The 22,733-nt window shown below is 34.7% G+C and overlaps 1 protein-coding gene across 2 annotated transcripts in view; it reads left to right on the forward strand.

Annotated features, from left to right (window-relative positions):
- The first annotated feature begins 12,382 nt into the window (after positions 1 to 12,382).
- Positions 12,383 to 22,733, forward strand: part of LOC138698379 (glutamate receptor ionotropic, kainate 2-like) — a 1,224,444-nt gene continuing 1,214,093 nt past the window's right edge. For both annotated transcript variants that reach the window (XM_069824251.1, XM_069824250.1), the window contains exon 1: positions 12,383 to 12,480. The gene's annotated coding sequence lies outside the window, so the exon portion shown is untranslated. The remainder of the gene's footprint in view (positions 12,481 to 22,733) is intronic.

Genomic DNA, 22,733 nt, shown 5'->3' on the forward strand with positions numbered 1-22,733 from the left:
TGCATATTATCGTACTATAGACTATTGCATCTAATTCCAATTGCCAGTTTCGTCCTTCGTACTAGTAACTCGTGTTGGAATAATTCTGTACCTACGCTACGTACTGTAAATTCAATCTTCACTTCTGCCCGACCCGAAAATATAAAATTACTCAGACATGCTATCTACTGTCCGTCCAAGTGGTTATGCCGCAGGATTGTAGAAAGGGAGGAAATCACGTGACAGTTAATTACTTAACGAGGCCCTTTTATTTAAGTTAAATTAAACAGCTGTATAATATTACGTAAACGTCCAATTCCTAAGATAAATTAATGTTTTCAGAAAAGAGCTAAGACAGCCCAGCTTTTACAGAGGGGCGAGCAGAAGCAGGTGAGGGAAAACGGGATGCGACGTAGGCAAACGGACAGTACCTGTGCGAAAATATGATTCAATATTGAAAGCTCTTTCGTCACTGGAAAACGCGAAAATATTTCTGGAACGTACTATACTCAGTAACTCAGTACTGCTTACTATCTGCGGTCTTGGTTCTATGTGGAGTTGGAACTTCCTTAGTAGAAGGGGTGGGAGTGAAGTACATTCAAAAACTCAGGTACAATAAAAATTGAAGTAAAAATAAAATGATGTCCCTGTATTATACATATTGTACTGTACAAGACGGAGAGGTGCAGTGTACTCTGTGTGCCTATAATTTCTGGAGTGAGTTGGCTTTCTTTCACCGTAAACATGCTCCAATGTCACTGGCCTATTTATCACGCAGCCTTAGTAGAGGACAGCTTAAACTATGAATCTGGGCTCAAAAAGCCGATATTTTAATTGCTTTCGCCGCACACGTACAGATGCTTAAGAATAAACCAATCTAATAGGCTTCGGTTGGCAACACGCGAGGCAACTGAGATTTCAAAAGGTTTATTGTAATTGGCAGCGACGACGCCGTTTTCTTGTCTATACGAATAGGAAGCCATGCAGACGTGACCTCTGTGACACGTGACACAAAGCGGTGACAACCACCATGTCTTCACAGGTGACGATGACAAATTGCACAGCCAAGAGTGAAGATCAACCCCCCACCTCTCCCGCCACAAACAGGTGGATGTTTGATGTCTTTCTAGTGGCTCGAGGATATGAAAACGGCAGAAAGTCATGTAGTCCATGAATGGAATATAAAATCAATTCTTATCTTCTTATTTCTATCTCATCTTTCATTTATTTTATTCTCCCTGCTTCCTATTTTTCTCTTTATTTTCCTAGCCTTCTCTTTTTCCACTTTTCTCACTTTCATCAACTCTCTTTTTCCTGTCTAGTTTTCTTTTCCTCTCTTTATTAGCTTTATATAATTTTTTTCTCGCCTCCGATTTCATTTTACACTTCGCAATTCACTTACTATGTTTCGTTTTTTCAACAGTTATCTCACTAGAGGTTTTGATTTATCTAGAGAAAATCAAAAGTCGAGTGGCATTTAATTGACTATTACACGATTAGAAGAAAGTATATAAAGATCATAAGAAATAAAGTACTCTAATACAATAAAATATTAATTGACTTACTGAAATTCTATTTCATTAATGTTAGCTTCACGAAAACGTTTGAATGGAGCCGCCATCTTCCTGTCTATATTGTAAACAATTAATAAAGATCTCAAACGAAAAGCTTAAATTTCAGTCGCATTTCCTAAGATACCCCTCGAGATACACATGGGGTGTGAATGTCTATATGCTGCGGAAGTTAGCCTATAAATTTGGAAGGGATTGCCATTCTTCATTTACGTAAAGAAATGATAATTACTTACTTACTTACTTACTTACTTGACTTACTTACTTACTGGCTTTTAAGGAACCCGCAGGTTCATTGCCGCCCTCACATAAGCCCGCCATTGGTCCCTATCCTGAGCAAGATAAATCAGTCTCTATCATCATATCCCACCTCCCTCAAATCCATTTTAATATTATCTTCCCATCTACGTTTCGGCCTCCCCAAAGGTCTTTTTCCCTCCGGCCTCTCAACTAACACTCTATATGCATTTCTGGATTCGCCCATACGTGCTACGTGCTCTGTCCATCTCAAACATCTGGATTTAATGTTCCTAATTATGTCAGGTGAAGAATACAATGCGTGCAGTTCTGTGTTGTGTAACTTTCTCCATTCTCCTGTAACTTCATCCCTCTTAACCCCAAATATTTTCCTGAGCACCTTATTCTCAAACACCCTTAACCTATGTTCCTCTCTCAAAGTGAGAGTCCGAGTTTTACAACCATACAGAAAAACCGGTAATATAAGTGTTTTATAAATTCTAACTTTCAGATTTTTTGACAGCAGACTGGATGACAAAAGCTTCTCAGCCGAATAATAACACGCATTTCCCATACTTATTGAGCGTTTAATTTCCTCCCGAGTGTCATTTATATTTGTTACTGTTGCTTCAAGATATTTGAATTTTTCCACCTCTTCGAAGTATAAATCTCCAATTTTTATAGTTCCATTTCGTACAGTATTCTGGTCACGAGACATAATTATATACTTAGTCTTTCGGAATTTACTTCCAAACCTATTGCTTTACTTGCTTCAAGTGGAATTTCCGTGTTTTCCCTAATCGTTTGAGGATTTTCTCCTAACATATTCACGTCATCCGCATAGACAAGAAGCTGATGTAACCCGTTCAATTCTAAACCCTCTCTGTTATCCTGAACCTTCCTAATGGTATATTCTAGAGCGAATTTAAAAAGTGAAGGTGATAGTGCATCTCTTTGCTTGAGTCCGCAGTGAATTATTATTATTATTATTATTATTATTATTATTATTATTATTATTATTATTATTATTATTATTATTATTATTATTGGTATTTTGTGCTAAACACTGTCTCTAGTTCATGTCTGATATCTTCATTCTTAATGTTATCTCTGCTTTTATATTGTATAGGAAATGTGAAAGATTGCACGTTACTGGAAAATGTAAGAACAGAACGGAAGATATTTTCCATTAATGAACGTATACAAGAAAGCAAACAACAATGGGTACAACATATTGGAAGAATGGAAAAAGACAGAATAATAAAACATATACTAAAATATAAAGCAGGCGGAAGACGATAAGTGGGAAGACCGAGAAAAAGATAGCTGGAGTGAAGACGGAACTGGCTGCAAGGCTAATCCCTGATAGTGAAGAAGAAGAAGAAGAAGAAGGAGAAAAACAAGAAGAAATTAGCACTGTCTACGGCAGCCCTCAATGAGTTTTCGCACTCTACCCGTCCGAATTCGTTAACGCTATCCCGGCGAAATTAATCACACAGAGCAAATCAGGATCGAGATCCTTACGCTATTGTAATAAGCAGAGCGGCTATTCAAAAGCAGATGACGTGAATCAAACGTTATGGTGAAACGATGGCTTCTCATTCGAGACTTAATATTATCTACAATATTTGTCTCATGAGGGAGGTATTAGCTGCTACCCTAGATCATATATACCAAGATTGCTCTGCATTATAGGCTTTGACGGTAACAAATCTTGTCAGGTTTACTATGCTGCCATCTAGTTGTTACATACGGAGTTACGTCATAACTCCCATTTGAATTGCATTAGCGACTGTACTGCCATCTCGTGTTCGCTTACGGCGGACGGGTGGCGATCCTGGCGGTTGTTCTCTTCAAAGTGCAACCGATTTAAACATAAGAATGAGCAATCTATATGTGATCTGGGCTGCTACTTTCTATGAAGAAGTCCACACCTGTGGAGTAACGGTTAGCGCGTCTATCCACGAAACCAGGTGGCCCGGGTTCGATTCCCGGTCGGGGCAAGTTACCTGGTTGAAGTTTTTTCCGGGGTTTCCCTCAACCCAATATAAGCAAATGCTGGGTAACTTTCGGTGTTGGACCCCGAACTCATTTCACCGGCATTATCACCTTCATCTCATTCAGACGCTAAATAGCCTAAGATGTTGATAAAGCGTCGTAGAATAACCTACTAAAAGTTCTATGAAGACATATCGAAATTAACATTAATACAACAAAATGTGCTAGAAGGTATAGAAAATAATATTATTCAGTGAGAAATGTGAAATAGCATATCCAACACATGTTTCAGTTACAGAAAAAGGAAGATAGAGCTAATATTCGCAAGTAAGTAGAGCTTATATCAGTATTTTTAAGCTTACTGATTTCTATAATCAATAAAAAATTTTCCTTAAAGCTAGTCGTGGATACTGGTTGTAATGTTATTTTAAATACTCCTGTTGTGTGAACAGATGTGGAGATATGTATGAATCTCTGTTTTCAGATAGTAGAAAAAGTTTTCCGTTCACAAATTTGAGAATGGTTATGTTTGTTTCATCCATTCATAGTCTTCAGCTGCAAATCCAGTATTCCCTATTTTCTGCCTTCCTCTTTGTCTCCGCATATGATCCATATATCTTAATGTAGTCAATCATCTGATAACTTCTTCTGCCACGAACTCTTCTCCCATTCACCATTCTTTTCAGTGCACCCTTCAGAAGGCAGTTTTTTTCTCAAAAAGTGACCCAATCAATTCATTTTCCTGTCCTGATCAGTTACTAGCATCATTCTTTCTTCATCCATCTTTCCAACACATCATCTTTTCTTATTCTGTCTGTCCATGTCACACGCTCCATCCTTCTCTATATCCACATTTTAAATACTTCCAGTCGTTTCTCTTCACTTTGTCGTAACGTCCATGTTTCTGCTCCATACAATGCTACACTCCATACAAAACACTTCACTAGTCTCTTCCTCAGTTCTTTCTCCACAGGTCCGCAGTAGATGCTCCTTTTTAGATTCCTTGGCCATTGCTATTCTCCTTTTGACTTCCTGGCAGCAGCTCATGTTACTGCTTATAGTACACTCCAAGTATTTGAAGCTGTCCACTTCCTCTACTGCGTCATTTAGAATTCACAAGTTTACCTTCTTTACTTTTCTTCTTATGACCATGGTCTTCATCTTGTTGGAATTTATCTTCATCCCATACTGATCACAGCTGTAGTTTAGCTTCAGTAGCATATCCCTTAGTATCATCACCTCTTCTGTTAACAACGCCATATAATCAACAAATAATATTTGTTTAGTCTGTTCGAACTCATTAATGCATAAATAAATAACAGGTAAATTGGCAATCTTTATTAATTCATCACTAGTTTATAATCATGACGTTGATTTGCTAATCAATACAAAATAAAAAGTACATAATAATCAAACTACACGTAATGAGATATTCCTCTAGAATCAACTATAGTGCTGCCAGCATTACACAGTCCATAATGTTTTATGCCAAAGTGCAAGGTTCCGTTCCAGGTCTAGCACTCTGAAAGCCAAGCGAAGATAAGCTAACGAAAGCTATCGTTTTTGCTCCACATTTCACCACGCAAATATAAAAGTTTCTTATTATGTTACGTAGTCGAATGTTAATAATATATCCGAGCAGCTGTATAGTAATTTTTATAAAACAGTATGCGTGCAATAATCAGTCTTTCGTTATCACAAGCTCATATCACAGTCTACTATATACAGTCACGAAGCTTGAGTTTTGAGGGTGCTAGAAACAATAGACTGTGACGGTTCTATTTTGCATTGCCTGTAATGAGGCGATAGTAGCGATCCTAGTGGTGAGCAACTACCTAATGTTTGCATATTTACTACGTATTGAGCTTCGCGACTGTATATACTAGACTATGCTCATATTTTATCAGATTGGGATTTGTTTTGCTTGTAGATCGGGGACAAAGGAACTTTACTGAGAGAAATGTATAAAATGTCGACGACGGCTTAACAATAACAATAAATAAATGAACGAGAGAAAGAAATGAGAGCGAGAAACAGATTTACTGAACATACGAGTACAAACGTTATTACGAAAACTGTATGTTTTTATACTGTATACAGGGACATCACTTTATTTTTACTAACATTTTTAACATTAACCTGGCTATACTCGGAAACACTGTTACCCCCCTTCCATTACAGGAGTTTGGAGTTGCTAGTGGAATATGTAAACAAATCATTTTACTAGCTATAGGAGAAGAGAAAAGTAGTGTATCCATTTATGATGCAGGGAAATATACAGGGACATCATTTCATTTTTACTTCAATTTTTATTGTACCTGAGTTTTTGAATGTACTTCACGCCCACACCTTCTACTAAGGAAGTAGAACCAAGACCGCAGATAGTAAGCACCAAGACCGCAGATAGTAAGCAGTACTGAGTTACTGAGTATAGTACGTTCCAGAAATATGTTCGCGTTTTCCAGTGACGAAAGAGCTTTCAATATTGAATCATATTTTCGCACAGGTACTGTCCGTTTGCCTACGTCGCATCCCGATTTCCCCCACCTGCTTCTGCTCGCCCCTCTGTAAAAGCTGGGCTGTCTTAGCTCTTTTCTGAAAACATTAATTTCTCTTAGGAATTGGACATTTACGTAATATTATACGCGAGGCAACTGAGATTTACGTAATATAATAAAAGGGCCTCGTTAAGTAATTAACTGTCACGTGATTTCCTCCCTTTCTACAATCCTGCGGCATAACCACTTGGACGGACAGTAGATAGCATGTCTGAGTAATTTTATATTTTCGGGTCGGGCAGAAGTGAAGATTGAATTCACAGTACGTAGAGTAGGTACAGAATTATTTCAACATGAGTTACTAGTACGAAGGACGAAACTGGCAATTGGAATTAGATGCGATAGTCTATAGTGCGATAATATGCACAAAAGAACTGAAGCCTGTATCGAAATGAACGGCCACCATTTTCAAAATTGTTTTTAAATATTCATATTATGATTATTTTTCAATTTAACTTCTTTCTCCATATTGTACGCTAATGTGCTGTAGACAGTATAATATACACTGCATAATGAATACGTTCGCATGGATAACTCACTTCGTGAGTAAAAACACTTATTCTTAATACAGTACTGTACTTTGATTAAAGAAAAACCTAATGAAAATTATCAAACTCAAAATCGCGGTATTTCCTAGTTTACGTAAATGAATGAACTACTTTTCTTCCATCCTATACCTAGTAGAGTGATTTGTGTTTTACGCCAGTATCATCGAACTCCAGTCTTGGAGGGGGGAGCAAGAGGTGTTTCCGGTTCTCTAAAGGTATAGACAGGTTAATATTAAAAATGTTAGTAAAAATAAAATGATTTCCGTGTAGTATTAAGATTTTCAGTTTGGTCTTTACTTTACAGTATTTTATCAAAAAACAGTAGAATAGTAACAATTTTTTTTTTTCACAAACTCAACTCTTCAGGCGGTTATATACATTATGTAATATCTACTTTATTCAGCATATTACTAACCTAATTTATTCTTGAGAATTTTATGAGCATTCAGTAAGAAACCCCAATTTCTACAGCTAACTTATTGACCGACTTATTAGGACCTCGCTGCATCCTTTCTCTAGCATCTTCTACAGCATCTTCTGTCGCCTTTGTTGGCTATCTTACACATTTCTTCCTTTCTGTACACTCTGTTGCTCTAAATGTATCTACGAGATTAATGACATTTCTACGAAAATATTCCGTAATGATATAATCAGGAAAGTGTAAAAAAAAAAAAATGAAAGAAAAACTGTTGTTCACATTCGGTTATATTGTAATTCCAGTTTCCATCATCGTCCTTCATACCTACAAACAGTAAAACAAAACTCTTGTTTAAATAATGCTGTTAAGTACCGCACCATATTATAGGGTACCGTACTTTCGGTAACTCTAATCTTCACTTCTGCTCAGTCCACACAGATAAATTCAGTTATGCTACACACCATACTTGTGTGAAAATAAACTTCAATAATATAAGGTTTTTTTTTCTATAGAAAATGGAACATATTTCTGAAACACACTGTACCCTGTACTGTTTATTTCACTGCTAGCAACAGCGGGGTAAGTTTGTGTGACTGACGTTAGCAAGGACATTAGTGAAAGGGGTGTGAGTCAAGTACATTTAGAAACGCAGGTACAATAAAAATTGAAGTAAAATTGAAATGATGTCCCCACAGTCTACTATATACAGTCGCGAAGCTTGAGGTGTTTTTTTGCAACTCTCGTGATAAAGCGCTCCAAGCGGTTAGCAACTAGAAACAATAAACTGTCCATGGCCGACTTTGGACTGTGTCGTATTTCTATCGAGTGCTAGCTCGTTGCGTATTTCACATTGATGCTTGTGAAATGTTCGTTATTGGTTATAATGAAAATGTTAATGGCTAAAATATAATAATTGGAATAATAATATGGGACAAGGAGGAGACTTTGTAGTGGTATAAATTGTAGCGACAATAAGAGAAAGAGGCCAGACTTATCCTTTTTCCTATTTCCGAAAGATTCAGGAATGTTCCTGGGTTTCCACAAGATTGCCGTGCAGAAACAAAACTTAATTTGAAGTTCTTTGTGACTGTTAGAATACATTATATCCTTAAATTTCACAATGAAATGTTTCAGTCTAACCGAAAGGACATTAGATACCGGTTAAAGTTCTGTCACTTAGGCTGCTAAATTTCCAGAGAAATAAAGGTTAGGTCTACTTTTTTGCAGAGGATATATTTTTAATTGTAGCTATTAATTTTGTTATTTTTATGTGTTATTTTACTAAAGACGTAGAAAAATTAAGTTTGTTTTAATGAAATTTATTGATCACGTTTTATTTTCAATTCTGTTGGGATTATTATTGCTTAGGGCTACTTTTTTCTTCAAAGGATATGTTTTTAATTATAGCTGTTAATTTTGTTGTAATTTTTATTTGTTGCTTTACTAGAGACGTAGAAAAAGTCTGTTACAATAAAATTTATTGATCACGTTTTATTTCCAATTCTGGTGTGATTATTATTGCCAGAGCCTTCTCCCACTTTGTTAACTACGTAAGCCTGCACTACAAATACCGGTACACGTAAGTTACTCCATTAACTCATATTTCCATTATTATTGTTGTAAAGAGAAATGCAAATTAATATTTATTGGTTTCATAGTTAATTATCGCTATAATCTTGAATGAGTGAAGCTATTATAATAAATTTCAGTTCGTTTTGCACAAACAAAAATTATATTAACTTATTTCTTGCAGGTATCTTCGAGTTTATGGTGGAATTTAACATACTTCATTAAAATAATAAATTAACTTTATGCATTTAATATTTCAATAATAGAAGGAAGGTGTTAATTTTTCCAAAAGAACACGACAACGAAAGTATAACATATTTTGTCGGCTGCTAGGAGAGAGATCTATGATGATGAGGCGATAGTAGCGATCCTAGTGGTGGGCAACTACCCATGTTTGCATTTTTACTACATATTGAGCTTCGCGACTGTATATAGTAGACTGTGATGTCCCTGTACAATGTCTCTCATTTATTTTGTGCAACTATTAAAACTTTTTTGTTTGGATAGGTATTGGAATTTTTGTTTTTGAGCGTTATGTTAGAACGAGGGGCTAACATGTGTGTGGAGATTTGGTGCATGTAACTACATTATGGTACAAGATAGGTACACGTGACGTCATCAATTTTTAAAATAGCACTACATACTTTTAATCATGTTACATTGATTACACACATTAAGACGAGTTCAAAACTGTATCACAATGTCACCTTCCTAATCAACAACAGCAACAAAACTAAACAAAAACGTACTTCCAATGTGATAATGTTATGCTTTGAGAGTCACAGAAGATGTTCCAAATGGTGACCATTAACATTAATGCATATTCGAAGGCGTTCCCCGAAAGACCGTATGACTGCCCTGCATGTTGCTGGCTGAATACACACACAAGCCTATCGAATGCGTTGCTGCATGTCGTCTGGTGTTGTCAGAATGCTCTGGTACACACTGTCCTTTACAGTTTCTCGCAGGAAGAAGTCGAGTGGCGACAGGTCAGGAGAACGTGCAGGCCACTTCACGTGGATTATGGCGTCGACAGTTTTTGTGGTTTGTTTACATGTTAAAACAGTAAACACACAACAAAAGACGTGTACGGACGTCAGTCGTTTTTCGTTTTGTGTAAGTTAGTGCATAAGATGAATGGGGCACCACAACAAACGGCATATTCTGATGGCATTCATTTTGCATCAGGTTTATAACAATCGCACTTATCATCTGATAAAACTTTTGCAATTTTGCATAATGAATTGAAACTACGGTTTTTTTTATTACTGTGTGATGTAGAAATAAAATTGATAATGTGAATTATTTTACATATGCGCCCTTGGTTTTAGCCGATGTTGAACGCAGTTTTTCCGCATACAAGGTTATACTATCCGACACTCTGCGGTCATTTTCATTTGAAACTTTGAAAATGAATGTTGTTGTTTATTTGCAGCAGGAACCGAAATCAGGCAAACAACATGCAAGAAAAGTAAAGGACGAAATTGTTGTGATAAATAAATTAATGTAACAGTTAAATATAGAGAAGGAAAATTGTACGCCATATATGTTTTCGGCTTTCTAAAACTGTAATGCAAAACTCTACAGTAAATATATAAAAAAAAAACATCTTTTCAAACTTATGTTTTACCACATTTGTGACAATTTAAGTATGATTTCTCAACCTCACCAGCATTTTAGACCTTTCAGATATTAGCCCTTATCTATGCTAATAATAAACCTGTAGCCAAACTTTTTCTGGAAATTTTAGATTTTCCAAAAATAATTGTCGTTAACATGTATAATTAACCATCCTGAAACCGAAAATCGCCTTTTTGACATTCTATCTGGATGTTTGTTACCTTTTCACGCGATAATGGCTGAACGAATTTCGATAAAAATTGGAATATAAATTAAGTGCGTTGTAACTTAGATTTTAGGCTAAATGCCATTCAAAATACTTTATTTAAAAGGGGGGTTATAAGGTGGCCTGAATTAAATAAATCGAAATATCTCGCTTATTATTGATTTTTGTGAAACATGTTACATAACAAAAGTTTCTTTACAAATGATTTCCGATAAGTTGTATTCTATGCAAAATTTTGATAGGACTGATATTTACGGATATACAAGACTATCAAAATAACAATACAATACATTTTCACTGCCGCCTCAGATTATAGCGTTGTTGTTCCTGCAGTAACTCCTATGTGCAAAATATAAAGTTTTTGAGTAGGAAGAAAAAACACATTCATTCATTCATTCCATGGCAATGGTACATATGATATCGTGGATTCTTACATTTTCGAAAGAAAGAAATATAATTACATATCACTATATATGTTGTATCACTATTTAAGTTATTTGAAGTGTTCAGAACCATAGTGGGCCAAGCGCCATTTACTGAAGACGTAGAAAACAATGGTTAAAATTAAGTTATTACCATAATTCAATGGACACATATAGCAAGTAATATAAAGTTTACACATTAAAACTAAATGATATGTCAATCTTCATTAAACTATGGTTGTACGTAATAACAAATAAGAAACATGTTAAAGGTATTGTCATTGCACCAAATGATTGGTCTCTGGATCAAAATGATCGCATTTCAATTATTTAAATACAATTTAAATCAAGTAACATATTAAACGATTTATCCTTCTATCAAACACGAATGTTCCCTGGATCAAAGGTCCTATTTTAATTATGTAATTAATTTATATCTATTTCTAACAGGTGCAGCGGAGCGCACGGGTATGGCTAGTCATACAATAATTGTATTGTCTTGATTTTATAATACGCAATAATCGTATACAAAACACGGAACGTGCTTGCTTAGGCGTGTGTCAAATTCGCTGCCGCTGCCTGTACTTGAAACACGTCGACTACATTCTGACCGGAGTCTCATGTTCACCTCAGACTAAAACAAATATACCGATATCACGACCCTAATCATGAGTCATGGCCTTTAATAATTATCACATGTAAACAATCATGCAACGTCACATGCATTTTACCTCTCCGTGTGGTTGGCCCGTAGGGAGAGGGAACAGGCTCCGGCTTGTTTACATACTCCAGTTATCCACTCCGCTGTCTGTACAGACTTATACTGTAAATACCACGCTAGCCTTTCCCGTTTTTTAGTTTGGAGGGAAAAATAGTTATAGCTTGTGTTGCTTGTCATGACGTGCAGTAATCAATACGTGATTTAATTAACGAAACACATGGTGGACTGTTATAAGCAAGGGGATATAGTGACGCTGGGAATCCAACTTAGGCAAAGCTTTACATTATCAAAGGGAGAAACATGGAATCTACGACCACGGCTTCCACATAACATTAAGACACTAGCAATAATGATGTTTATAAAAAAACTTTAGTAAGGAAAGCGGTCTGTCTCAATGCGCCCCATTTGGATACCCTCTGTGGCGCTGTCGACAGCTATGAGCGCTGTTTGTGGGTCGAACGGTGGAGGGGGGGAGAAGAGAAAGGGGTGGGGGTGTCTGCCAGCCAGTAATCAAACTGCCCTCTGCGAAGACGGTCTAGTCTTCGAGACTCTCTTCCCTACGCGCCGCGTTTCAATCTAACTGTTCCTGCAGTTCGTCGTATCAGCTCTAAATGTAAGTATTTTATTATTTCTCGTTGTGTGATGGTTATTCTATAAGACAGTACGTAATTACGAACTTCAAAGTACTGTATTCGGTATGTTTCGAGGTGAATGTAGGTAGAGATTTATCTGGTATCATGCAATTTATATTTTGTTAAGTTAGTATTATGTCCAGCAGGTAATCGTTATGCCCTGAGTTCGAGTTTCTAGATAAATTGACGATATTTCGACCCTCCCAAATACTAACATTGTAACTCAATTTTTTATGGTTTTGAGTTATGCTAGTTAATAGGTTTTTAAAATGTTTCTTTTTCTTCCAGTACTATCATTGTAGCTCTAAACCTTCCCAATCGTATGTAAAATCTTATTGTTACTATCTGTATACACTGATTTACATGATCATTTTAAAACTTCATTTGCTTCTCCTGAAAAATGGAAGAAAGTGAGTTACAATGTTAATACTTGTGGGGGTTGATTTGTGCCTTCTTTTGAGACATAAAATGCTTGTGAGTAGCGCACTATTTTCGAGTTGGAAATACTTTAAAATGTCTTATTATTCTATTAATAATAACATAACATGGACAATACAGATAATTTGAGTTACGACGTAAAGCATGAAAAGTACTTGAAAGTGGAAAATAGTGACATAAAAGTTCATAAAGCGTTCACTTTATAAAGTACATACTATTAACACACACGCTACAAAGGAGGGTCCTATCCCCCCCACATTACGACAAGGCCTCGTTAGCTTAGCTTGCAGGAAACTCAGAAACGGACACTGTTATGTTTGATGTGGTTAGATTGTTAGTTTATTTATTTAGATATGGTTAGGTTTATTAGATGTGGTTATGCTACTTGTATGTGGTTAGGTTAGTTTAGTTTAGTTTAGTTACGTTACATAGGTTTGTTTAGTTTAGGTTATGTTAGGTTACTAACACGTGGAGGAGTTCATGTCGAGGGAAGTTCTTCGTGTGCTTTTGAAGAATGAACTCATTTTCATACAAAGTTTGCGCTAGACAGCGGTCGTCAATTCAGTGCTCTTTCGGGCTAACGTCTTTTACCCGCAGGTCTCTTACAGCATCAGCGTTTATTCGTGGCTGCTGGCGGTTATGCTCTCTTCCTCTTCCTGCTGCACGACGGGGCAAATCACTTTGCTCCGCTTACCCATTACAGCGAGTGCTGACGACCACTGCGCTAGAGTGACTAGGTACAACCACAGCCTAGATATATATAGTCACGAACTAGGAACAATAGCACAGTCTAGTATACAGTCACGAAGCTTGAGTTTTGAGGGTGCTAGGAACAATAGACTGTGCCGGTACTATTTCGAAATGTCTGTGATTTTTTTAGTAGGTTATTTTACGACGCTTTATCAACATCTTCGGTTATTTAGCGTCTGAATGAGATGAAGGTGATAATGCCGGTGAAAAGAATCCGGAGTCCAGCACCGAAAGTTACCCAGCATTTGCTCATATTGGGTCGAGGGAAAACCCCGGAAAAAACCTCAACCAGGTAACTTGCCCCAACCGGGAATCGAACCCGGGCCACCTGGTTTCGCGGCCAGAAGCGCTGACCGTTACTCCACAGGTGTGGACAAATGTCTGTGATGAGGCGATAGTAGCGAACCTAGTGGTTAGCAACTACCTATGGATGCATATTCCCTACGTATCGAGTTTCGTGACTGTATATACTAGACTTCACTACAACAGCTTTCAATCGTGACGTTATGATAATAAATTTAGTACACAATGTTGCCAACTTAATATGGGCATGACGTTTGCCTGTGACATCGTTACGAGGAGAAATTTGTTTTTTTTTTTGTTTTGTTTTTTTTTTTTTTTTCGCTCTCTCCCTCTCTCGATCTGAAAATTACTGAGAAAGTATCGCAACTTTACTGTTAGGGATAAAATTCGATAGGGTTTGCTACGGAGATATGTTAGTGTCAATTATACGGACTTAAGCTGCATCTACACGGTTCAATTTTCCATGCGCATACGTATACAATCTGGGAAGAATTGAAATTATGAAGTTTGAAACGGCCGGTCGATTAAGATGCATGAAGATTTTGTGTCTACATGGGGCGCTATTTTGAATGCCATCTTTAATATATATGAATTAATATTAAATATCAATCTTGCATTCATTGCTTGAATGCGTAAAGTTAAAATAAAAGGTTAACAGAGTAGATGCACCTTTACGGTAACATGGTTTTATTCACTACATGGATTTTAAAACGCAATTTCTTCTTTGTAAAAATACTCTCGTTGTTTATTAATATTTTTAAATATACTACCATCTTCATTACTTTGTTCTTCGTTAATATATTTTTAAATACTCATTTATGTAGCATTATATTGTTATTTACTAATAATTTGAAATCTATTGACGTTACTATTATATTCAGTTCTGCTATTTCTTATTAATAAAGAAATGTCTGTTTAACTATGTGGGTGGGTTTTGTTCGGTAGGAATAGATAAATGAGATCATTTTATATGCACACAAATCAGAGGACTTTTCTTTTCTGGATTGCAGATAAAAATTATCCTCTACCATATAAATTCAAGACATTAGACTTCAGTTACAAATTTTTTATCTACATTAATCGCACTAGAGGTTTTTATTTATCTAGAGCAAATCAAAACTCGAGTGGGATTTAATTTACTATTACACGATTAGAAGAAATTATATAAAGATTAGAAGAAATAAAGTACTATAATACAATAAAATATTAATTGACTTACTGAAATACTAAACTGTCTTCATAATGTATTATTGTACCTTCTCATCATTACAAATATTCCGCTAGATGGCAGTAGTGTATTATGACCGGCTGTTCTTTTGTTACCAGTTGTGCCAACTTCACATTATTCATTGAATTCTATGGGCGATTACTAGTCAAGAAGGCTTTGCTGATTCAGTTCATTTTTATTTAAACAATTGCATTCCACTTCAGTTATCAATATTATATTAAACAATCTCTGAAACGTGACTAAACATAGGTCTATACATATTCTCATACAGCAGAAGCGACAACATAACCTAAATAATATAAACAAGATAAATCATAGAAAAGATTTAATTAAGAATGGTGAAATAAACATGAATTATTTTAAAAGGTACAATTATTGAAAGTACATTGTTGGCAATCAAAAAAACAAATGCTAGAGAGGTGATAAAAATTGTAGGATAAGTAGCCATGGTTGATTGAAACACGTCTTTCCATATCATTTATTGGTCAAAAGTAGTATGACGTAGTAAAAGTGTAATAGCCGGTATTATACCGTTAGGCCCTATTTTATTATTGTACGTCAATACCAGTAAAGAAGTCCTAAATGACGTCATATCGGCATTAAGGATTTGCGATATTCTTTATCGGTAATGAAAAATATCGAAAAAAAATACCGGTACTTACCGCTATATTCAATAGCGATACGGTCTCTGATTGTGACACATTTGTGAACTACATTGTTGACTCGGCAAGAATTCCAAGCATTTATTTAATTTCTCTTAACTTTCGTGAATTGAAACTGTTTTCTTTTTCTGTGAAATTTCCATGAGAATAATTGGGATTAAAAGATTGAGGACATTATAATGCAGTGAAGAAACTTACAGTATAGTAGTAGTGGTAATAGATTTATTTCTACTGGCAGAGTTACGGTCATAAAGCCTTCTCTTCCATCGATTAGTATTAGAACAATAGCAGTACAATAACAGAAATACAGGAACAATATACAATTACTACTACTACTACTACTACTACTGCTACTACTACTACTACTACTACTACTACTACTACTACTAATAATAATAATAATAATAATAATAATAATAATAATAATAATAATAATAAAATGAAAACAAGTTTAGTTACATGTAATTCTAAAAATGAAACAAATTATAGTAATGCGAACCGAATTGTTAAAATAATAAAGAAAATTTATATGTTAAAGATAAAAATCATATATTAGAAAAAATTATGTTTCAGGAAAGCTCACAGTCTAAGCAGTCTATTTGACAACCGGGTTTTGAAATTAGTAAATGTCTGACAGCCCATTAACGTATGAGGTAGTAAGTTCCAATGACGAGAAATTGAAACGTTGAATGATGAAGATTATCGGGAAGTGTTATGATAAGGTATACCAGAGCCATCTATATACAAGGCCGGAGCATTGAGTCGGCAACACTGTAATTAACTGTCAAGCGGAGGCCTACGGTACAAAAGCACGTGTTTGTGTTAATGTAAATTAATGTATTAACAAGTGTGTGTCGATGGAATTATGTTCGCAGACGTACCAAACGTTAATTTTTTGTGTTATAAACTAAGTGCGTATTGGCGATAAAAGCAAGACAACAAATGAAAATAAAATAGTTGCAGTCTCTGACAACTTTTTTATTTTCATAATTTACATTCTATATATTAAATTTTGTACAAACTACATTTTTATAGTGTTACTTGTGGTTTGTGGTGTATCAGAATTCTAGCCAAATTGTTGGGTCTCGCCTGCTACATGTATCAATAAAGTTACTGTTTTGTTGAAGATTCGGAATGCCTGCTATACGTCAGAACTACATATCATTTGTAGATGCATACACTTGCTTTGTTGATTTTCAAGGTTTGTTTATTAATATTATTTTTTTGTAATAAATTAGTTATAAACATGTTTCTTTTCACTTAGTATTTACAGAATTTAAAATTCACTGAGTTTACGCTAATTGGCACATACGTAATAGATAATGTGTTTTGTTACGTATTATGTTAAAGGTATATTTCTGCATTTTTTCATAGATCTTTATACTTCGCCTAACTGTATTTACATTCTCATACCAAATTATAATATGTCAATAGTTTCCTCTGTTTATATTTTTATTTTATTTTCATAATTTACATACTTAGCTCGTTTTCTGTAGTTATATTTATTTAAAATAATATTTTTAAAAGTTTATAAGAAATAATTCAGGATAACAGTATTGTTATGGTGACTGTCCAGGTTCAAACTAAAACTGGCTTCATAGACATCTGAAATATTTATAGAAAAGCACGATAGATAATCACACGAGATTCAAATGTGTATGATATCCTATATCTTTTAAGTCAGAGATGAAACAACATAAACCGGCAAAATATTGTCAATTTACTACCCACATAATGGTTAATTGATTGGAATAAGGTATTGCGAAAGTACGTCATTATTTTACTTATTTTTGGTAAAAGTAACATTTCTTTAAGTATTTACTCATTTTCCCTTGTATCATCAGTAAAAAACACGTAAGTTATGCTTCTAATTTTTTTAAGTTAAAAATGGCTGTGTGCAAGTACTTACACGGTATTCTGAAGCTCAAATAAAATACCATTTCGGAATCTTGATAATATGCACTTAGTTTTGTATCAATTAATGTCGAAAATGTACATGTGACAACGAAATCAAAGCTCAAAAACTTGAAAAGTCAAGCCTTTATTTCGCCTCCGTCCGCCTCCACTCAGCGTTGCCAAACCTACCCATGCTCCGGCTTGTAACTGAAGATGGCTCTGGGTATAGTCAATGTACCGGTGATCTGAGATCGAGTATTTGGGTTATGATTGTCAGCATAAACACACAAGACGAGACGACAGATAACTTGGGGCTGAGGTGCGCAGAATTTGAAATAGAAGAGAAAGACAGTGTAAAGTTCTGCGATCGTTGAACCGGAGCCAAGATAAGGATTCGAAAAATGGTGAAATAAGGTGGTATCGCCGGACATTGCACACATATCTTATACACATATTATGAACACGTAATTTGTTCGAGAGTTGGGTGCTGAAGTCCGTGAACAACACGTCACAATAGTCAAAGTGCGGCATTACGAGTGTTTGAACTAATGTTTGTTTCAGTGGCGCGGGAAAAAATGCTTGAACTGGCTTAAGGGGAGATGATGGTATTTTTTTTTTTTTTGTTGTAAAATGAGTGAATTAAAAAAAATTCTTTAAAATACTCTGTGATATGTGTGAAATGCATAGCATAACATTTTGTTTGTATTTTCGGATGTTGAGTCTCCATTTTTATACTTCCTGCGTTACGGTTTTTTAAATCACTCGCCCAACTTTATTGTTGTTTCCGGTAAATTAAATTTTCAAAAATGAAAAAAAAGAGTTTCTTTAAAATACTCTTTGATATGTGTGGAAAGCATTGCATAACATTTTGTGGGTATTTATGCCTTATCGGATGTTGAGACGTCATTTTTAAACTTCCTGCGCTATGGATTTTTAAATCACACTCCCACTTTTATCGGTTTACAGTAACTGCATTTTTTTTTGCTACATTGCCAGACAAAAATGGATATAATTTCTGAACTATTAAAGATACATGCATGAAATTTAGAACGCACATTCTTTAGACTATTAGGAACCTTTTCTCTGTAACAGGAGTTTGTTAATTGATTTCATTTAAAAAATATGTCCTTTTGTTTGCAAGAAAGGAAATCAGTAAATTGTTATTAAATTTTAATTGTTTATTTTACAAACGTAGGGACTAATATCAAAATTCTGTTACAGACAGTTTGAAGAACATGCTTTTGCAAATACATTGCTAAAAATCGTTTGACTCTATCTTTAAAAACGGTTTAGATGTATCTGTTTTAGTAAAATCCTGCATTGGGTATATCTTTTTCAAATTTGGGCCCACAAATATTTTTTTTAATATTTATAATTGGTTGAGTTGCTACTGCTATGAGGTCTCTACATACAAAAAATTAACATTTTACACCAAATAAGAAAAAAGTTTTAAAAAATACCATCCTCTCCTCTTAACGAGTGAAGAGACGAGCAGATTTTTTTTTACGAGTTTGCTTTACTTGGTAATTCCAACTTAATTACTTATCAGACTATATTCCTTATGTATAATCTTACGTGAATACAGCTCATTCGATATTCAGAATATTCATTTCATTATGCTTACCTTTTAAAACTGAAACTGGACACTTTTTCTTTGAACAACACATTAGCGACAAATTCTCAAGGCAGTAATGAGAAGCAGCTTCCATCCTGTGGGCGCGTCGGGAGTACGTAGAGGTATCTGGTGTCATACGCGATGCGGTAAAGTTACTTCAGTTGCGCCCTATTGTACCCCCATCGTTTCGCACACAGTAACTAAGCTTATAATCAAATTCTCGCGCTTATGAATGCATGCAGATAACAATGTAGATAAATGTGCAAAAAAAAAAAAAAAACAATTTTGACCAAAAATATCGGTTAACGCGCTATTGTTTCTTAAGCGACGATAACGAATGATATTAAGCAAGATCACTTAAATGCGTAATTATTATTAAAGGGAGAGCATGGTATTTTTTTAAACTTTTTTCCTATTTGGTGTAAAATATTAATTTTTTTGTATGTAGAGAGATTATAGCTGTAGGAACTCAACCAGATATAAACATTTTGAAAAAAAAATATTTGGGGCCCAAATTTGAAAAAAATATATCCAATGCAGGATTGTACTAAAACCAATATATCTAAACCGTTTTTAAAGATAGATTCAAACTTTTTTTTCAATGTATTTGCAAAAGCATGTTCTACAAACTTTCTGTAACAGAATTTTGATATTAGTCCCTACGTTTACAAAATAAACAATTAAATTTTAATAACGATTTTCTGATTTCCTTTCTTGCAAACAAACGGGCGTATTTTTAAAATGAAATCAATTAACAAAATCCTGTTACAGACAAAAGGTTCCTAATAGTCTAAAGAATGTATGTTCTACATTTCATGCATGTATCTTTAATATTTCAGAAAATATATCCATTTTGTCTAGCAATGTAGCAAAAAAAAAAAAAAAAAAAAAGAAGTTACTGGAAACCGATAAAAGTGGACATGTGATTTAAAAATCCATAGCGCAGGAAGTTTAAAAATGACGTATCAACATCCGATAAGGGCACAAATACCCACAAAATGTTATTCAATGGATTCCACACATATCAAAGGGTATTTTAAAGAAAACATTTATTTTAAATTTAATTTACCGGAAACAACAATAAAATTAAGCGAGTGACTTAACAATCCATAACGCAGGAAGTTTAAAAATGGCGACTCAACATCCGATAAGGGCACAAATACCCACAAAATGTTATGCTATGCATTCCACACATATCACAGTGTATTTTAAAGAATTTTTTTTTTAATTTACTCATTTTTCACCAACAAATACCATCCTCTCCACTTAAGAGTAACCTACACCGAAACGATATTAAAAAAGTATTAAATATTGTACCTACAGTTTTTAGTTTTCGCTCACACGTTATTTGGCATACAAATAGAATTACAATTTCGGCTCCGTTTTTGTACATTTTAAACTTGTTTAATAAAAAAATCAATTTCATTGTCCTTCAGTTAAAAAAATTATTTTTAAACCGAAATTTGCTGTTATGTTCAGCAGAGTCGCATTAATTAAATAGGAATTGGCATAGAAGCTTTAAGTGGCGTCATTAGTTTCGTATTAAAAATATTTACATTACTCTAGCTCAAATGCGAAATAGTATATTACGATATAAGCACAGTCTAGGATATATAGTCACGAAGCTCAATACTTAGTAAATATGCATCCATGATAGTTGTTAACCACTAGGATCGCTAATATCGCCTCATTACAGTCAATGCGAAATAGTACCGGCACAGTCAATTGTTCCTAGCACCCACAAAACTCAAGCTTCGTAACTGTATATACTAGACTTTGATATAAGGTTGGAAAGTACTTTATAGAAAACCGAGGAGAAGTTTGAAAAACGAGCAGAGCGAGTTTTTCAATTTCCGAGATTTTGTGATGCACTTTAAAAACTTGTATTGTACACCATTTTTTACACAATCATACTTCTAAAATTGCGAATACAATATATTTTGCAAAGGGAGGCTGGAGTTAAAATGAGTCTTATGCGACAATGATTTTTTTATTCTATATAACCGCCATTGGTTTAAATAAATAAATAAATAAATAAATGAGTGAGTGAATGATAAGTAAGTAAATACATAAATAAATAAATAAATAAATAGTTAATTAATTTTGCATTGAAAATTTTAGCAATATTATTCCAAAGCCTTCTCAAAACTGTACTATAATGGTAACTAAGGAACGATAAGTGCAAATCTAATGGGCCTATTTCATTACAGTTTTATATCGTTAACCTAGCAACAAGTTTCTGTGTGGGAATTCCAACTTTCAAGGCCTAACAACAATAGGTGTAAATGCTACAAAAAACATGATAGTGTAAAAAAATTAACACGTGTCTACAAATTATTATTTCTTTTCATTCTTTGGAAATCCCACTGAGATATACATGCAGACTTTCGCACAGTATAAATTGAAGAAGGTGTGCTGACTCAAAATTTGCAAAGGAGATGTGTTTTGAATATGGATAAAAAATACAAAAATTAACCCGATAAAAAATGGAATTACCAGAGCAGAGTGTGCAGAGGATGTAAACAGCGCGCACCTTTAAAAAGATTTGCCAAAATAAGTGTTCTAGGGGACGCAAGTCTGTAAAATTTTACAAGGAACATCCTGTAAACAAAGGATATTTTTAAAAGTAAAATAAACGTTGATAATTTTTTCGTGAAGAATGCCATTATTTCACTTAATTGCTTCATTAAAACTATTATTTGTTTATTTAATTCTGTAAAATAATTTATCAAAACATACATACTTACTTACTTACTTACTGGCTTTTAAGGAACCCGGAGGTTCATTGCCGCCCTCACATAAGCCCGCCATCGGTCCCTATCCTGAGCAAAATTAATCCATTCTCTATTATCATACCCCACCTCCGTCAAATCCATTTTAATATTATCTTCACATCTACGTCTCGGCCTCCCTAAAGGTTTTTTTCCCCTTCGGCTTCCCAACTAACACTCTATATGCATTTCTGGATTCGCCCATACGTGCCACATGCCCTGCCCATCTCAAACGTCTGGATTTAATGTTCCTAATTATGTCAGGTGAAGAATACAATGCTTGAAGTTCTGTGTTTTGTAACTTTCTCCATTCTCCTGTAACCTCATCCCTCTTAGACCCAAATATTTTCTTAAGCACCTTATTCTCAAACACCCTTAACCTGTGTTCCTCTCACAAAGTGGGAGTCCAAGTTTCACAACCGTAAAGAACAACCGGTAATATGATTGTTTTATAAATTCTAACGTTCAGATTTTTTGACAGCAGACTGGATGATAAAAGCTTTTCAACCGAATAATAACAGGCATTTCCCATATTTATTCTGTGTTTAATTTCCTCCCTAGTATCATTGAT

This window comes from Periplaneta americana, chromosome 4, assembly GCF_040183065.1.
Source record: "Periplaneta americana isolate PAMFEO1 chromosome 4, P.americana_PAMFEO1_priV1, whole genome shotgun sequence".
Lineage (NCBI taxonomy): Eukaryota > Metazoa > Arthropoda > Insecta > Blattodea > Blattidae > Periplaneta > Periplaneta americana.